Raw genomic sequence first — 17,992 nt, 5'->3', positions numbered from 1 at the left:
GCGAGTTGTGACAATGCCAAAGGATGCTCTGGGCTTCATCACCAGTTACGCATCTCCTTAACAGGTTATCGCTACCCAACTTAAACAAGTATGGGTCATCCCAAACATAATACTTCGCATCCGAAAGGAACTTCCTCTTTTGGTTCGAAGTTAGGTCGGCAGGCACAAAACCACTAGCCTTGTGGTTTGCAAAGTCTGCAAACCACGGCCTAACTTGAACCTTAAACAATTTTTCATCAGGAAATCCTTCCCGGATTTCTTTTTCAGACGCGGTAACCTCCACGTTCACTAATCGGGATAAATGATCCGCTACCAAGTTTTCCGACCCCTTCTTGTCTTTGATTTCCACATCGAATTCTTGTAACAAGAGGATCCAACGGATGAGCCTTTGCTTCGAATCCGGTTTGGTTAGCAGATATTTAATCGCCGCGTGATCGGTATACACAACGACTTTAGACCCTATAAGATAAGACCTAAACTTTTCTAGCGCATACACTATTGCGAGTAGTTCTTTTTCCGTTGTGGCATAATTTATTTGAGCCTCGTTAAGAACCTTACTCGCATAATGTATCGCATGAAAAGTTTTGTCTTTTCTTTGGCCAAGTACCGCTCCAACAGCATAGTCACTCGCGTCACACATTAGTTCAAAATTTTCATTCCAATCGGGAGCGACTATTATTGGAGCGGTAACCAATTTTTCTTTTAAAACCTCAAAAGCTTGCAAACAATCTTCGGTGAAGAGAAATACCTGGTCCTTGGCGAGCAAATTGCTCAAAGGCTTAGCCACCTTTGAGAAGTCCTTGATGAAGCGCCGGTAGAACCCCGCGTGCCCCAAAAAGCTACGGATGCCCTTCACATTCACCGGAGGGGGTAATTTTTCAATTACTTCAACCTTAGCTCTATCCACTTCAAGCCCCCTTCTAGAGACTTTGTGGCCTAGCACGATCCCCTCGGTCACCATAAAGTGACACTTCTCCCAATTAAGCACCAAATTGGTCTTCACACATCTTTCCAACACCGTCTTCAAATTTGCCAAGCATAGACTAAACGTCCCACCAAATACCGAGAAGTCATCCATGAAGACTTCCATTGTTTTCTCTATCAGATCGGCAAAAATGGCTTGGACACATCGTTGGAAGGTCGCCGGTGCATTGCACAGCCCAAAGGGCATTTTTCTGTATGCGAACACTCCAAACGGACACGTGAAAGCCGTCTTCTCATGATCAACCGGGTCAACCGCAATTTGGTTGTACCCGGAGTAGCCGTCCAAAAAACAATAGTATTGTTGGCCCGATAGTCTTTCGAGCATTTGATCCAGAAATGGGTGTGGAAAATGGTCCTTTCGAGTCGCGGTATTCAACCGTCTATAATCTATACACATTCTCCACCCCGTGGCAACTTTAGTCGGGATCAATTCGTCTTTGTCATTTCGGATTACGGTCATTCCACCCTTCTTCGGAACCACGTGCACAGGACTAACCCACGGACTATCCGAGATCGGGTAAATCATTCCCGCATCCAATAGCTTCACCACTTCCTTTCTTACAACCTCCTTCATCGTAGGATTTAAGCGGCGTTGTGGTTGAGCCACCGGCTTAAAATCTTCCTCCATCAAAATCTTGTGCATACAATAGGATGGACTAATTCCTTTTAGATCGGAAAGAGTCCAACCCATAGCTTCTTGATTGGTTTTTAGCACAATGATTAGACGGGCTTCTTCTTCTTTTGTCAAAAGGTTGCTTATGATGACCGGCTTTGCCTCGGTCTCATCTAGAAACACATATTTCAAAGTCGAAGGTAACTCTTTTAATTCAATTGGCGCTTTCTCGTCAATGACCTCCTTCTTCAAGTTTTCTTCCTCTACTTCCCACGGTTGTAGGTCTTCCAAACTATCAAGTTCCTTTAAGCATTCCTCAAGAGCTAGCTCCTCTTCAACAGTGAAAACCTCCAATGAGTCGTCAAGAGCTAACTCCATAGGAGATATCTCATGAATATGCTTTGAAACCTCCATAATAGCGTCTTCGATCACATCGATGCGAAAGCTATCATTTCTATCCTTGGAATGCTTCATCGCCTCGAATAGGTCAAATGTGACTTCCTCATTTTGAACTCGCACCTTCATTAAACCGTCATCAACATCTATCATCATTCTTGCGGTCTTCATGAATGGTCGGCCCAAGATGAGCGGAGCATCATCATCTTCCTCCATATCAATTACAATAAAATCCACCGGGAAAAAGAATTTGTCGACCTTCACCAAAACATCTTGGGCTACGCCATGAGGATGGGTCGTCGACTTATCCGCCAATTGCAACGTCATTCGGATGGACTTAATCTCGATGTTGCCAAGCCTCTTGATAATTGACAAACGTATAAGATTAATGCTCGACCCCAAGTCAATAAGTCCTTTCCCGAACATAAACGTCACCAATTTTAACCGGCAATGTAACTCTTCCCGGATCAACCTCTTTCTTAGGAAGCGTCCTTTGAATAATGGCACTACAGCTCGCATCAAGGACGATGGTCTCCGGTTCCGTATACCTCCGCTTTTTGGTTAGTATGTCCTTCATGAATTTGGCATACTTTGGCATTTGTTCCAAGGCTTCAGCAAACGGAATGTTGATTTGCAACTGTTTAAAAATATCCATGAACCGGGCGTAATGCCGTTCATTCTCCCTTTTGGAAGGAGCATGAGGATAAGGAAGGTTTTGGATAGGAGTAGCGCTCACTACCTCCTTTCCCTTTGCAATTCTAGCACTCTTCCATCTAGGCTTTTTCACTACCTCCCTTATTACCTCATCACTTTTATTTTCCTCAATCTCCACACCTTTTTCTTTTTCAACTTCACCATTATTTCTATTCTTTTCAACTTCTTCCTCATCACTCCACACTCCTATTTCACCATCAACATTTTCCTCCACTATTTCCTCCTCAATTTCTTTCTCTTTCTCTCTTTGTTCACTCTCAACTCTTTTTTCATTCTCACTACCCAACTCCCTCCCACTTCTCGTCATAATCGCCTTACAATGCTCCTTAGGATTTGTTTGCGTATTAGCCGAAAAAGAAGGACCGGTTTGTTGTTCAGCGAGTTGCTTGGCAAGTTGCCCAACCTGAGTCTCGAGATTTTTTATGGCCGCGTCATTACTCTTTTGATTGGCCATTGACATTTGCATGAATTGCGTCAATGTCTCTTCCAATTTAGAATTGACGACCGGCGGTTGTTGAGATTGATACGGATTTTGGGGAGGGTTTTGACGGCTAGAAGAACCACCTCCATAACCTTGGTTATGATAATAGTTGCTTCTAGGTTGGAACCCTTGGTTCCCTTGGAATTGTTGTTGTTGTTGTTGTTGAGGGTGCGGTTGATAAGGTTGTTGTTGTCTCGGTTGATAGTCCCGTTGATTGGCCATGTAGTTTACTTCGTCAAAACCGGGAGGTGGACAAAATCCGGTGTCATGTTCACCTTTACAAAGTTCACAACAAGCTATTTGTTTAGCTTTTGACGGTTCTCTTAACTCTTTGATTTGTTGCGTTAAGAGTTCCACTTGTTGTGAGATGAGCTTGTTTTGGGCAAGGATGGCATCATTCGTCCCTAACTCAAGCACTCCCGCCTTCTTCAAAGAATTTCCACGACTTTGACTCTGAAGATCATTTAGAGCCATCCGATTGATAATGTTTGTGGCTTCTTCGGCACTTTTTGACATCAACGAGCCACCCGAGGTGGCATCCAACAACGTCTTGCAGTTTGGTTGAAGTCCATTTCTGAAGATATGGATTTGAGTCAATTCATCAAATCCATGCCCTTTACATTTCCTAAGCATGGACTTGAATCTCTCCCACGCTTCATTTAAAGATTCACTGGTTCCTTGAGAAAACACCGAGATGGTCGTCTTTGATTCCATGAATCGGTTATGGGAGAAAAATCTTTCAATGAATTTCTCTTCTAACACGTTCCAGTCTGTCATTACGGCTGGTGTTTGATCGAGATACCAATCCTTTGCTTTACCGAGCAAAGCGTGGGGAAATAAACGTCTGAACAACGGAAGCTCCTAAGCCTGATCCACTCCGGCAGCCAATGCTATCTCATAAAATTTTGTGAGAAAAGCAAATGGGTCTTCATGGTCCATTCCGGTGAATGGACTCCCATATAATAAATTCAGAGTTCCCGTCTTCATCTCAGCTTGCCTTCCTGTGTGGTTGGCAAACTGAGCGGTGTTCCTTGGACTATTGATACATGGAGTAGAAATAGGTGGTGGTGGTTGTGGCTCCATGTTTGGTATGAATGATGGTGGATTTGTGGTTGAAGAACTTTCTCCTTGCTCTTGGCGTTGTCTAGCCTGTTGCCTCCTACGTCTCGTTTTGCTATTGAGCCTCCTTGCGGTTCTCTCGATCTCAGGATCAAAAAGAAGTTCGTCCACAGGGATTTGCCCTCGCATAAAACGTAAGCTGCACACTAAACCAAACAAATTACAAGCACAAGTCAAAAATTCACAAGCTAAAACTTAAACAACCATTGCGATGCTCGCAATATCAATTTACAATCCCCGGCAACGGCGCCATTTTGTTGAAAGTATTTTTCGTGTCGGGTTTTTGTTATCGTATCCACAGGGATTGTAAGATATCACCGCCGTTCGATGGTTGTATTAATCGTAGCTCAATGTAACAATAGGGTTTTGTTTTTAATCAAGTTATCTTGCATAAAAAGTAATAAATTGCAGTAAAAGTTATGGTTTGATTAAATGAGAAATATTGTCAAAGTTAGGTTTCAATGATCACTTTGCATGTATTTGCTCGGTCAACAATCTTATAAACTCCTTTAGATGATAAATAATTTCACAAAGTCCTCTCAATATGTTTCTCTCGAACACACATTGTGAGTTTTGCCATTTTGATCCATTGTTTCTCTCGAACACAATCTATCAAAATGACAACTTTTTGGTTCAACCTTATGGTGAACAAAATCATTCATTACTATCTCTAGCTAACAAACAAGTTTGGATGAAAACCTAGGTCAAGAGTCGGTAAACATCTCTCGATCATAAACCAACACAAAGAGTTTTAAATAGAAACAAAGTTTTCATCATATATTTACCATTAAAGAGTTTACATATGAGGATCCTTACATTTACACACAAAGCTAGTAATCACCTACATCTAACCTTGACAAATGGATGACTTAGCTACTCATTTTCATGGTAGCTTGGTCGGCAAGTAAGGAAAGAAGGTTGATCAACATCCAAGTCGGATAATCGAAGTTGGATGGGAATCCACCTTCTTTTTGTAGAAGATGGTTCTAAGATGAAGAGAAATGAAAATTAGGGCATAAAAGCTCCCAAGAACAATGCTGCAAAAATATCTAGAAGAAAGTACAAAAGTGGAAAAATGAGGTAAAACTCAGGTATGGTGCTCAAAAGTGGCACCTGCTACTTATAGACCACTGCTGGGCTGTCATGTTCGCTAGGCGAGCAGACTAGCTCGCCTAGCGAGGGTCTAAAATGGGCACATAAGGCCCCTGCGCCCAGAGAAAACAGGGCCTGCTGAACTGTCATGTTCGCCTAGCGAACATACCTTCGCCTAGCGAAGGACACGCTTCAACCTTCGCCCCAGCGAGGTTGAGAGGTTTTGCTACTGGAATGCTCGCTGGGAACTCGCTACCACCTTCGCCTTCAGCTCGCCTGGCGAATTAATTTGACAATTTACTGGAGCTTTTCGCCAGGAACTCGCCTAGCGAACCAATGCTTCGCCACAGCCTCGCCTAGCGAGCAGGCTGATGAAATGCTTGTATTCTTTGGTTCCTTTGCCAATTTTCTTGTGTCTTCATTTTCAATTAGTTCATGCCTTTTTCCTGCACAATAACACACAAATCAAAGGCACCAAGCTTGTTTATCAATGTAATGCATTCCATGTAAAACAAATGTGGTTTTGACAATTTTTAGCAAGGAAAAAGAGTGAAAGATGCCCACATATGATAGCTCAAATAAGCACTTTTGGGCATCTAACAGCTAACAGTATAGGGTTCATATTCATCTATGCGGAAGAATATCCATCCACGGATCTAGACCGACGAAGGCACTTACAAAGAGGACTTTCATCCCAGATCTCTTCCAACTCAAGAATGGAGGCATCCTTCCATCCCTTTCATGACGAGGACATGGCGAAGTTCCCTTCATAAAGATATGATCAAGAGAAGTCGGGTGGTATCTCTAATGCAATGTGAAATAATTTATATGATTTTTCTAACAACCAGACCAGAAGGGGTCCCAATAAGTGTACCCAAAGCAGAACCCACTCCCAACTGAGTGCGTGTTCGGAATCCCAACCAAAATAGCAGCATCTCAAATTTATTTCCTCAACCACCGCATGGTGTTTTAGCTCTTCATGGCATCCATAGAATACAAAAGAGATTAGTAAGAACCAATGAAAAGAAAGAAGAAGGGAGAAATTCTAAAGTTGTTTATCAAAGATTTTCTTTCTTTCATATTTGGACTTGGCAATAACAATCGAGTGAGTTTGAATATGCCTCTGTCATACCCCCAAATTTTCCCTCCCCTTTTCACTTTTCATCTGACTTTTGTTTTTTATTCATCTTCATTCTCTTAGTTATCTAAGTAATTCATTCATAATCGCACCTATTTTTCTTTTAAAACATCATTGATTCAAAGGTTTACTATTTATGGTGAAGAGCATTAGATTATGAATATTGCATGGGAAAGGGTTTCATGATGCAATTGCTAATCAAGTCTATGATTCACTGTGCTACATCTTGATTACTTGAACACCACAAGTTTGAGATTCATCTGGGAGAAACCCAAATTCTTTGTACAATCTTGGGATGGCGTCATGGAATAAGTGACTGTGAAAGGCATTGTTAAAACATGGATTTTGATGAGCATGTTCTTATAAGGTCACATTTAGTGATTACTAATGATCATTTCTTGATTCATATTATGGCATTCATCCAAGATCAAGTTTCATTCATAAAGCAAGTTCAATTCCAGTGCAAAATTTCAAATGTAATTTGGAGGGAAAAGTATATCTGAAAGAATAGGTCACATGCCACAATTCAAAGGTCAAAACTCATTACAAACATTACAAGTTTCATTACAAGATATACAAAGCCGAGTTCTATACAAAAATACACATTATTGACTTTAAGTTTACTATAATCAACTGTTGATTTTTTGGTCAATATTTAACCAAAGTCAAACTAAATACCCTAACCTCTAAGTCCACTTTGGTATTCTCTTTTCAAGGAGTTCTTCCACCATGTCATGATTTGCCTTCATGATTCTTTTGACTCCATGAATTTTGGTCCATGTATTCAAACAAGCACCACATTTTTCTTTAAGGACTTCAAATCTCTTCATGCCATGCCATTTTGTTTCATACCAAGTTCACCCCACTGAATTAGTACCAGCCTTGCATAAACATTAATTAAGTTCAGTATACACAAACATATTGCCAACATTCAAAACATGGCCAAAAGCATGCATGCAAACAAAATCCAAGTGGCTCACATTGCATATCTATTGTAATTGCAAATTTTCATTGATATAACAACCACATCACAACAAATCAAGCAAAATAACACCATACGGATGCAGCAAGTTTATATCCTAACATAACTAAGTTAGCAGCTCACTAACTCATTATAACTCCCCCTCACTAACTAACTACAATTAACCAATATAGCAACAATATTGACTAACTCTAATGAACAACTTTGTTTTGCTAGCAACAAAGGCTAATAGGATAGATTACTTCATAGCAGAGTCAACATATAGCCAATCCAGTTCAGTTTCAACATGCCAATTAAATAACCATTAAGTTTTCATGCTATCCAAAATCTAGTTTTGAATTCTACTTGAAATAATAACTTACAAACCATTCATTAACATAACACTAGCAATTCCAAAATAACAATTTTCAAACTATTCTAAAAGGTTCAGTTCACATGCTAACAAACTAACTATTCAATTTCTTATTGATAATTTAATATAACAAATTAGCAGTAACAATCCCTAACAAACCAATTTCAAACCTGACTTCACCAATTAAAATTCATTAGTCCATAACAACTTAATTATAGCAAGTTCAATGATCCAACTAACTGTTCATAATAGAAATATTTTCTAAAATGGAAGTTAAAATTAAAACTCCAATTTCAAATCCTGACAGAACCTGCATAATCAATTAACTAACCTAATAACAAGTTCATTCTATGATGCATTAATCAACCGTGACAGTCCAATCCAACCTACTAATGTTGCAAGACCAATTAACAATCACCTTTTTTTCAATTTTGATTAATCCTGAGTCTTGACCATGAGAATGCAGCTGACCTTTATTGGAATGGTATGACTCTACTACGAGTTTGAAGGTTGATCATTTTCAAAATTTGTTGAGGAACTCTAATCAGTGAATTTTGATGCACATTCTTCTACTATTCTACTTAATCAACTCTATAGTTTATTCTATTATTTTTACTATTTTAGTGTGTTTTTATATTTAAGTTTATGTTTGACTTTATTTTATTTTCGTACTTTATTTTTAGCATAAATAATTATTTGATACCTTATCATTATGCAAATCATAACTTGAGCAATAGGAGTCGGATTGACGTGTTCTAATATGAGTTGGAAAGCTAAGAGAAAGAACTACAAGTTTCAAGTTGAAGTCAAAAGCAGATTAGGAATGAAGAAGAGTAGAATAATTCGTTGAAGTTCCAAACTTAATTAAAATAGTTAGTTTGTGCTGGTTTTTGTAATTTTCGGGTCGGATCCCATAAGGGTTTCAATTTCCCTTTTATTATATTAGGTCTTTCACTGCTACAAGAAGCTTATTCTAAATTTTTATGATATAATATTGCTTAGAAGATTTCATGGAGAACTAAAGTTCACAAAGTTGATCTGCTGTAATCAGTTTCCGCCGATACTTTGAGGTTTCTTAATTTTCAATCAAATGTCTTTTCCCTTTCAATATTTTGTTTTATGTCTTGTATGCTTTATTCAAGTTCTATAGAATATGTATTGATTAATTTTGATTGATATATGTTCCATAATCGCGTTTGCTTAATTCGCGTGTGCTTAACATGTTTGCTTAATTCGGAATTTGTTTGCTTAATTCAGAAATTAGGAACACATATCATATATTAGTATCAATGCGCTTGTTATTGTTGCTATAATCGAAAATGGATTAGAATCCGTTTAGGGCATGAAAATTATATTAACCAATGATAAGTTAGGAAACCAAATCAGTAGATCAACTTATTTTATAATCACTTTTTATAATCACTTATTTACTTTGTTTTCTAAATCGATCCATAAACCATAAATCTCCCGTAAATCAATTTCAGTAGGTTAATTTATCAAGAGTTCTTGCGATACGATACTCGAGGTGTCGTTTCCCGTTTACTATATTTTATTACTTGTTTTTGACCCGTGTACGACAGTGGATTAAATTGGCGCCGTTGTCGGGGACTCTTGTAGATTTTAACGATTATTATAGTCATAGGTGTTATATTTCAGTGTTCTTGCCCCAGCGTTCTTGCGTTCTGTCCTTTTCACGTTTTAGCATAAAAAAATTGTTTTTAAAAAAATCGTCTCAGATTATTCCGATTCTTTGTCGATTCATTAGGAAAAAATCAAGTATCGAGAGCCATTATTAAAAATTCAAAATTCCTTATTTTTTTATTTTTAAAGATTTTTTATCTGTTTTGGTAGTTTCAGAAAATTCTGAAAAAATTCCTATAATTCTTAATTAACTTTATTAAATTAGTTTTCATATTTTCATATTTATTTTATTTTATTTTAATTGTTTTTTTCATATTTCAATTGTTTTTGCTTTATAGGGACATTGTCGGTACTTTCCTATTTGTTGTTGCATTGCTGAATTACTTATCTGTTTTCTCATTGTTTGTTGATTTTTTCTTCTTCTTTTCTATTTAGTTTAACATGGCTAACCAAAGAACTCTGAGAGAACTTGTTGCCGCTAATGTTAATTATAATGCTTTGTGTATTGAATATCTTGTTGTTGTTGTATCTTTCGAATTAAAATCTAGTTTAATACACTTGTTGCCAAGGTTTAATGGTCTTGCAGGTGAGGATCCGCGGATCCGCATAGGCATCTAAAAGAATTTCAGGTTATGTGTTCTACACCATTGAGGCCTCAAGGAATTACTGAAGATCATGTCAATCTTAGAGCATTTTCATTCTCACTACAAGGTGTTGCGAAAGATTGGTTATATTATCTTGAGCAAAATTCTATTACAAGTTGGAATAATATGAAGAAAATCTTCTTAGAGATACTTTTCCCTGCTTCAAGAGCTTCTTCAATCAGAAAATAAATATGTGGTATTAGACAGGTTGACATGGAATCATTGGCCGAATACTGGGAGAGATTCAAGCAGTTAGTGTCGAGTTGTCCTCACCACCAGATTTCTGAACAATTGCTAATACAATACTTTTATGAGAGATTGCTACCAATGGAAAGAAACAGTTTAGATGCTGCTAGTGGTGGAGCACTTGTTGATAAGACTACAACTGCTGTCAAATCCTTGATTGAGAATATCTCACTTAACTCCCAACAGTTCACAACAAAGGGATAATTTTGTGGTCCAAATAAAAGGTGTGAATGAGATTCAGGTTTCTTCTTCCAATAAAGCTCTAGAAACTAGAGTTGATGAACTTACCTCTTTAGTGAAACAATTGATGTTACCCCTGCCACCGCCACCATGACATACCACTCCCCAAGTCTCCACCTCTGCATCTTCCGGACCTTCATTAAAGGATTTGGTCAAGTAAATGGTTGTGAACAATCTCCAATTTCAGCAATGAACATATTCCAGTATTCAGACTTTGTAGATACAAATTGGGCAGTTTGCCACTTCAATGAATGCCATGCAGCAAGCCCAATGATCAAACCAACTTCCTACCCAAACAGTTGTGAATCCAAAAGGCTCTAATGCTAATGTGAGTGCAATTTCCTTGAGATCCGAGAAGGCTACAGAATCAGCCCCAAAAAAAGATTAAAAAAAAATCTTGAGGTAACACCTGAACCTTCTTCTATTGTGATAGAAACTGAACCCTCTGTTGTGGTAGAAATTGAAAAAGAAAAAGAGAAGAAGTATGTGCCACCAGTTCCTTTCCCACATAGAATACTAAAAAATAGATTTTAGATGTGGTCAGAAAAGGGCTGGTGACAGAGATAGATATAGAGAGAGAGAGAGAGAGAGAGAGAGAGAGAGAAAAAGAGATTTTAGATGTGTTCAGAAAAGTGGTGGTAAACATTCTGCTTTTTGATGTGATTAAGCAGGTTCTAAAGTATGCAAAATTTCTGAAAGACTTGTGCACAAGTAAGAGGAGGTTGAAGGGAAATGAGAGAGTAAATTTAGGACAAAACATTTTAGCCATTCTCCAGCCTAAACATTCACCTGAAAAAACTACTATTTCAGCTCTGAATCAGGTCATACCCCAAAAGTGCAAAGATCTGGGAACTTTTGTTATTCCTTGTACCATTGGGGATAGTAAATTTGAAAATTGCATCCTTGATTTGGGAGCGGGCATTAATGTTATGCCTACTTCTATTTATAATAATTTTGATCTTGGTCCTTTGCAGCATACATGTTTAATCATTCAACTAGCAAACAGAAGCAATGCTTGCCCTACTGGAGTAGTGGAAGATGTGCTTGTTCAAGTTAATGACTTGATTTTTCCCGCAGATTTTTATATTCTAGACATGTATGGAGAAACAAATTCAAGCAGATCACCAATCATTTTGGGCAGACCGTTCATGAAAACAGCTAAAACAAAAGTTGATGTTGACGATGGAACCATGTCCATGGAATTTGGTGACATTGTCGCGAAATTCACTATTTTTGATGTTATGAAACATCCCTTGGAAGAGCATTCTGTTTTTCAAATAGAGTTATTTTCTGTAATTGTTGATGAAGCTTATTCTAATTTGTTTTCAGCTTATTTTCCAACTTTATCTGGTTTTGATGATATTTACTCATGTGATGATTGTACTAATACTAACCTTTACGTTGTTTGTGCTGAGATTGATATTGTCTTGCAGGGTGAGAGTGTAAATGAAGTTGTTTATGTGGATGAAGCTTTTGACATCCTCGGTTGCCCCAAACATACCATCCATTGAACAACCACTTTCTCTAAAGCCTAAACCCCTTCCTGAGGATTCATATTATTCATCAAAGCTTCAACTTAAGAATAAACATAAGAATGGAATTTGATGGACCTTGGATGACACTCATGATATTAGCCCATCCATATGTATGCATAGGATTTCACTTAAAGATGAAACAAAAGTAGTGAGACAGACCCGTAATCCTTTGATTCTTGATGTTGTGAAAAAGGAGATCATTTTCATGTGCTCATTCAACACTTTTACTTATTGAATATCCTTCTTTGATCTTGGAATACAAGGTGAATGCACTAATCAAAAATTCAAGGTCAATGGACACTATCCAAAGCTACTCCATGAGAACCCAACTTTGGAAGAAGAGACTGTAGAAGTGATCTCTTTGGGAAATACTGCTTATGCGATCATTTATCTGCCTTGACTCCTCGGGTGTGTTCTTTCCTTTCTCTCACTCTTATTTTATATTTATGTTCTTTCATTAAGGACAATATATATTTTAAGTATGGGGGAAGGAACCATTTATTTGTTTTATTTTCAGTTTTTCTCTGTTTTGGTTTTTGTTTGTTTTCTTAAATAATAAAAAAATTCATGATTTTTCCTTTGGCTTTTGAGTTAAAATTATGAGTATTTTTCTTAGTTCTCTTGACTAAAGTCTTGTGGTGTGATGTGAAAATTTTGTTGTGTATTTTTAATATGATAGGTAGGACTAAACTCTAAGTTGTACATCATTTATGGTAGATCAATTATCCTTATGAGATTTTGAGTCTTTTATTGGATAACATTTAAAAATACATCTCTTTCTTTCTTGTGTGATTTCACTCATGTTTGTTAGTCTCTAGAACTTGAATTGACTCTTGTTGAAACTTTTTGTTTACTTATACACATTGATATGATAAAGACAACTTATTTTTATTTTGTTTATTTTTTTAGCCATTAGCCAAAAAGTCAACCTAGAATAATACCACCCCTTGTTTGAAACCCCTTGAGTCTATTATCTTTTTTTTTGTTTAAAACTTATTACAAACTGAGAAGTGAAAAACAATGTTATCACCTTATTCAAAGGGTTGAAAGAGTCTTGTTTGGAGTTGTGTGAGGTTGAATAATTATGTTTGTAATATTTCAGAAGTTCGCAGAAAAAGAAAATAAAAAGTAAAAGAATAGAAAAAGAAAAAAATTAATGAAAAAAATAGAAGGATGTCAATACATACTCCTTCTAAAAAAAGAGAAAAAAAATGAATAAAAAGAGAAAGGAGAAGAGAAAACAGTTGCTATAAAGTTGTTGAAGTGAATGAAATCTTTTATAAATTCAACTCTCGCAGTTTCTTTCAAGTCTCTTTTGTATCTTTGAATTTTAGCCTAGTACCCCCTTAGGATTTGTCTCACTCTTACATTCGCCATGTTACAACCAAATAGAAGTCATTTTGATTGTTGTGTGCATTTATTTTAATTGTGGATGTTAGATTATTTTCAAGCTTATGATAGTACTAACTTTCATGTTGTGCTTTGAGGGTAAACAATTAACCTAAATACTTGAGAGTTGAGTTAATTTTATCCTGTGAGGATCTTACTGCTTTTGGATGTACTCTTTGGTAATCTATTTTCCTATCTTCTTTGAAATTCACAATAAGTTGCTCACTAACACCATATTCTTGAAGCTTAGACTTAGAATTTGTTTGTACCTTGTATCTTGATAACCTTTTGAATTGCATGTTTTGTTTGTTCTTGTTTTTTTTTGTTTTGAGTTTTGAATTTATAATTTTGCTCGGAGTACAAAAGTTCTAGTGTGGGGGAATTTGACCTGTGCATTTTGATACACATTCTTCTACTATTTTACTTAGGCAACTCTATAGTTTATTCTATTATTTTTACTATTTTAGTGTATTTTTATATTTAAGTTTATTTTTTGCTTTTTTTTATTTTCGTACTTTATTTTCAGCATAAACAATTATTTGATACCTTATCACTATGCAGATCATAACTTGGGCTATAGGAGTCAGATTGACGCATTCTAGTATAAGTTGGAAAGCTAAAAGAAAGAAATACAAGTTTCAAGTTGAAGTTAAAAGCATATTCGGAATGAAGAATGGTCGAATAATTCATTGAAGTTCCAGACTTAATTAAAATAGTTAGTTTGTGCCGGTTTTTGTAATTTTTGGGTCGGATCCCATAGGGTCCGAATTTCCCTTTTATTATATTAGGTCTTTCATTGTTACAGGAATCATATTTTGAATTTTGATGGTACAATATTTATTAGAAGATTTCATGGAGAACTAAAGTTCACAAGGTTGATATGTTGTAATCAGTTTCCGCCGATACTTTGAGGTTGCTTAATTTTCAATCAAATGTTTTTTCCCTTTCAATATTTTGTTCTATGTCGTGTATGCTTTATTCAAGTTCTATAGAATATTCGTTAATTAATTTTGATTGATATATGTTCCATAATCGTATTTGCTTAATTCGCTTGTGCTTAACCTGTTTGCTTAATTTGGAATCTGTTTGCTTAATTCAGAAATTAGGAACACATATTTTATATTAGTATCAATGCGCTTGTAATTGTTACTGTAATCGAAAAGGGATTAGAATCCACTTAGGGCGTGAAAATTATATTAACCAATGATAAGTTAGGAAACCAAATCGGTAGATCAACTTATTTTATAATCACTTTCTATAATCACTTTTCATAATCACTTATTCTAAATCGAATCGTAACCCCATTATTTTGTTTTGTTATTTGGTTAATTTATCAAGAGTCCTTGCGATACGATACTCGAGGTGTCGCTTCCCGTTTATTATATTTTATTACTCGTTTTTTACCCGTGTGCGATAGCAGATCAAACTTTATAACAACAAGTTAACTCTAATCATGCTAATTTGTGTTATCAACAAAACTAAAAGCCACAACTACCTCACTTCCCATCATAACCCTAACTAATTCAAGTTCAACTAACAACAACCAATTATAATACAACAAAATTACGTTGACAATTAACTCGCCATCAAGTTTCACTAACTGATTGCACCTTCAAATTAACACTAACTGAATTACTTCAATACCATAACTAATTCAAACTGATTGAAACAGAATATTAACAGAGTTATCAAGTTCAACTAATTTGCATAGATAAAAACTAACAGACTCAATGGTGCCCTAACTTCCAACTTCTTCTGCCCGATTTCACTGCCACAATAAGTTTCTCTCTCATCTATAAAACTTAGTCACTCTTCAATCATTGGTGGGAGGATTCACAATCATTATAGAATTCACACACAATCATTAGAGAATCATCACTCACAGAAATTCTCAGAGTTCTCCATCGTCCTTAATTTTTATGAGTCTCTCAATCTCACGGCACCTCCTTCCCATATCAATCATATCTCACTCTCATTTAATCCTCTAAATCTCTTAGAGTTTCTACAAATCACTCATATACACGCAAGAACAACACCACAAAGCAACAATGATTCAAGTGGTTCCGACAGAAGGAGAAGAAGGAACAGTTTGCAAAAGAGGTCAAAGATTGAATTATTACCTGGATTCTCATCTCTGGTATTTTGTACTTTATAGCTTCGTCGCCTTTATTTTCAACATTATCCAAGGCAAGACTCTGCCTTGCAAGTAGATCCTTCTAATCCTCACTCTCTTGCACTGATTTTGTTTCCACGATATAGATTCGAGGGAGGGGAATCAGAGCCTCATGGTTGCACGACTCGATTCCCTTTTATTTGTGTTTAATTATGTTTTTAGTATGTTAGGGTTCATCCATTCTTGGCCTTGATTTGAAAATTGGATGAGGTTTTAGGGAAAGATGTGGTGAGATTCGAGGAGAGGGGAACACGACGAGCAATCTGATATGTGGTTTGAAGGTTTGGGACCTCTACCACCGCCAGAGGCGATTTCCAATGTGACGGAGTTAATGCTCAGGTGAGGTTTCAGGTGAAATGCTTTTGGAGTGAACTTTGAAGTGGAGTGAGTCCTTATTCTTTTGTCCCTCTCTTGGCTTTGCTATCTTGGGCCCACGAACCATGGGTGGCCCAATGATTTGCTTCACATGCCCCACATGGCACAAAACCCCCACTGAACATTGCTTTCTAAATGTTGGGCTTCTCAATACAAGCCCACACCGATTGCAAGTCACACCTCTCTACATGGCGCAAAACCTCATGCCTTCTTTTATTTCTTTTTTATTTGTTTTAATTTATCCTTTTTTTCTATTAGTTTTTTATGCATTTTTGTTTAGTATATTTTTAATGTTTGCTCAATTATATTTTAATCAATATTTTGGAAATTATAAAAATAAGATATCGCCATTAGTTAGAAAATAATACTTAGTTTTTAGGATGAATTTCAATTAAAACCATTTGTTCATTAAAATTTTAGATTAAACCCTTTAGAATTAGTACGCTTGTAAATATTGAATTTCTCTTTGAAATTAATCCACAAATCCATGTGCCTGAATCATACTCTGATATTGTCCCTAGATGATCGATTAATCAAAGTTTCCCTTGATCAACTAGTCCTTTGACACATGTCTCACTCCTCTATCCAATTGAGTGATCAAAAGTCTTTTGATCATTTGATAGGATTAGCACTCTGCATTGGCACTGCACTAGATCCAAAGTCATATTCAAGTCAAGCTTTAAGACTTTGAAGATTCTGGACATCAAGAAAAATACAGACTTTAGACTTCACACTCAAGTTAATACAAGTCAGACAAAACATTGTAGACAGATTGGACATTGGATTATTGTTCAATCACGACAAAGATTCTTCTTCAACACTTGTCAGTTCTGACGCGAATTGTACACCACGAGCCTTAAGCAATGGAGAAGGATGAGAGGGATTATTCCTACCCTTGTTTAGAGTACCTTTGAGTATGGGGCGTAGGCCCTAGTTATTCAAAGTATTCGCCTTAGTCCATAAACTTTAGCGTAATTCAACTCAAACAATTGACAAGTCTTCTTCTCCACAGATATCACTTCAACACTTCAACATTCAACATCAATAATACACTGCCTCTTTGGACCAAACACTACATTCTTTGGCATCTATACATTATGCGGGTTAAGCACCTCATGGTCAAGCACCCATTTTTGAATCAATACTTCATGCATTTCCCTGTGGAGCTTCATGCTTTATTAAAGCCTTTTTTTATTTTGCCCTATGGAGCTTCATACTCTAGCAAACTCTCATACATTGCCCTGTGGAGTTTCATACTCTGGCAACCTTTTCCATAACCTAAAATTTATCCTACCTCTACATCATCCTCTTCAACCCTAATCCATCAACATAGATCCCATACATATCATCTCATATGCATTTATACTTAATGATCCACAATAATCCATAAACTCAAGGCATGGGATTCATTTGTGAAGCCTTGAGACCCTCTAGCCATGTTGAGGTGTTCCCAATCCACCTTGACCCTAATCTTTATCCTCAAGCATCCAACAAATCTTGGAGGATCATTCAAAACATCTCACTCACTCTCTAACACCCTAATTGGATGATGAGTCCCTATTTAAGACACATCAAGATTCATCTGGTCACCCAAGGACCTCAACCCTAACTCTTGATCCTCAGTTGGCTTGTACAAGTCATGATTCACCATGAATCTTGACCATGTCACTGAGGATTCCTAAAATCCAAAGTTTTTCCATGCCCCAACCTTTGAAACATCTCAATATATCAATTGCATCACCAAACCATAATTTCTCTGACCATGGTTCTTGATGAAGCTTGTGATTTAAGAAACCCTAATTTGGGCATCCTTTGATCATTGACCTTGCTTCATTTTGATCACACTATCATACCACCACTCATTCAACATCAACTTAA

At 36.7% G+C, this 17,992-nt stretch overlaps 1 long non-coding RNA gene across 1 annotated transcript; it reads right to left on the bottom strand.

Annotated features, from left to right (window-relative positions):
• Positions 1–7,033: 7,033 nt before the first annotated feature.
• LOC127118879 (uncharacterized) lies at positions 7,034–16,113 on the bottom strand. The gene is made up of 2 exons (XR_007802425.1): positions 15,687–16,113; positions 7,034–7,418 (listed from the first exon to the last, which is right to left on the bottom strand). It is a non-coding gene; the product is annotated as an uncharacterized LOC127118879 (long non-coding RNA).
• Positions 16,114–17,992: the final 1,879 nt, after the last annotated feature.

Source organism: Lathyrus oleraceus, chromosome 1 (genome assembly GCF_024323335.1).
Source record: "Lathyrus oleraceus cultivar Zhongwan6 chromosome 1, CAAS_Psat_ZW6_1.0, whole genome shotgun sequence".
Taxonomy (NCBI): domain Eukaryota; kingdom Viridiplantae; phylum Streptophyta; class Magnoliopsida; order Fabales; family Fabaceae; genus Lathyrus; species Lathyrus oleraceus.
The sequence above is the reverse complement of the archived record's forward strand: the minus strand, read 5'-3'. Positions and strand labels throughout refer to the sequence as shown.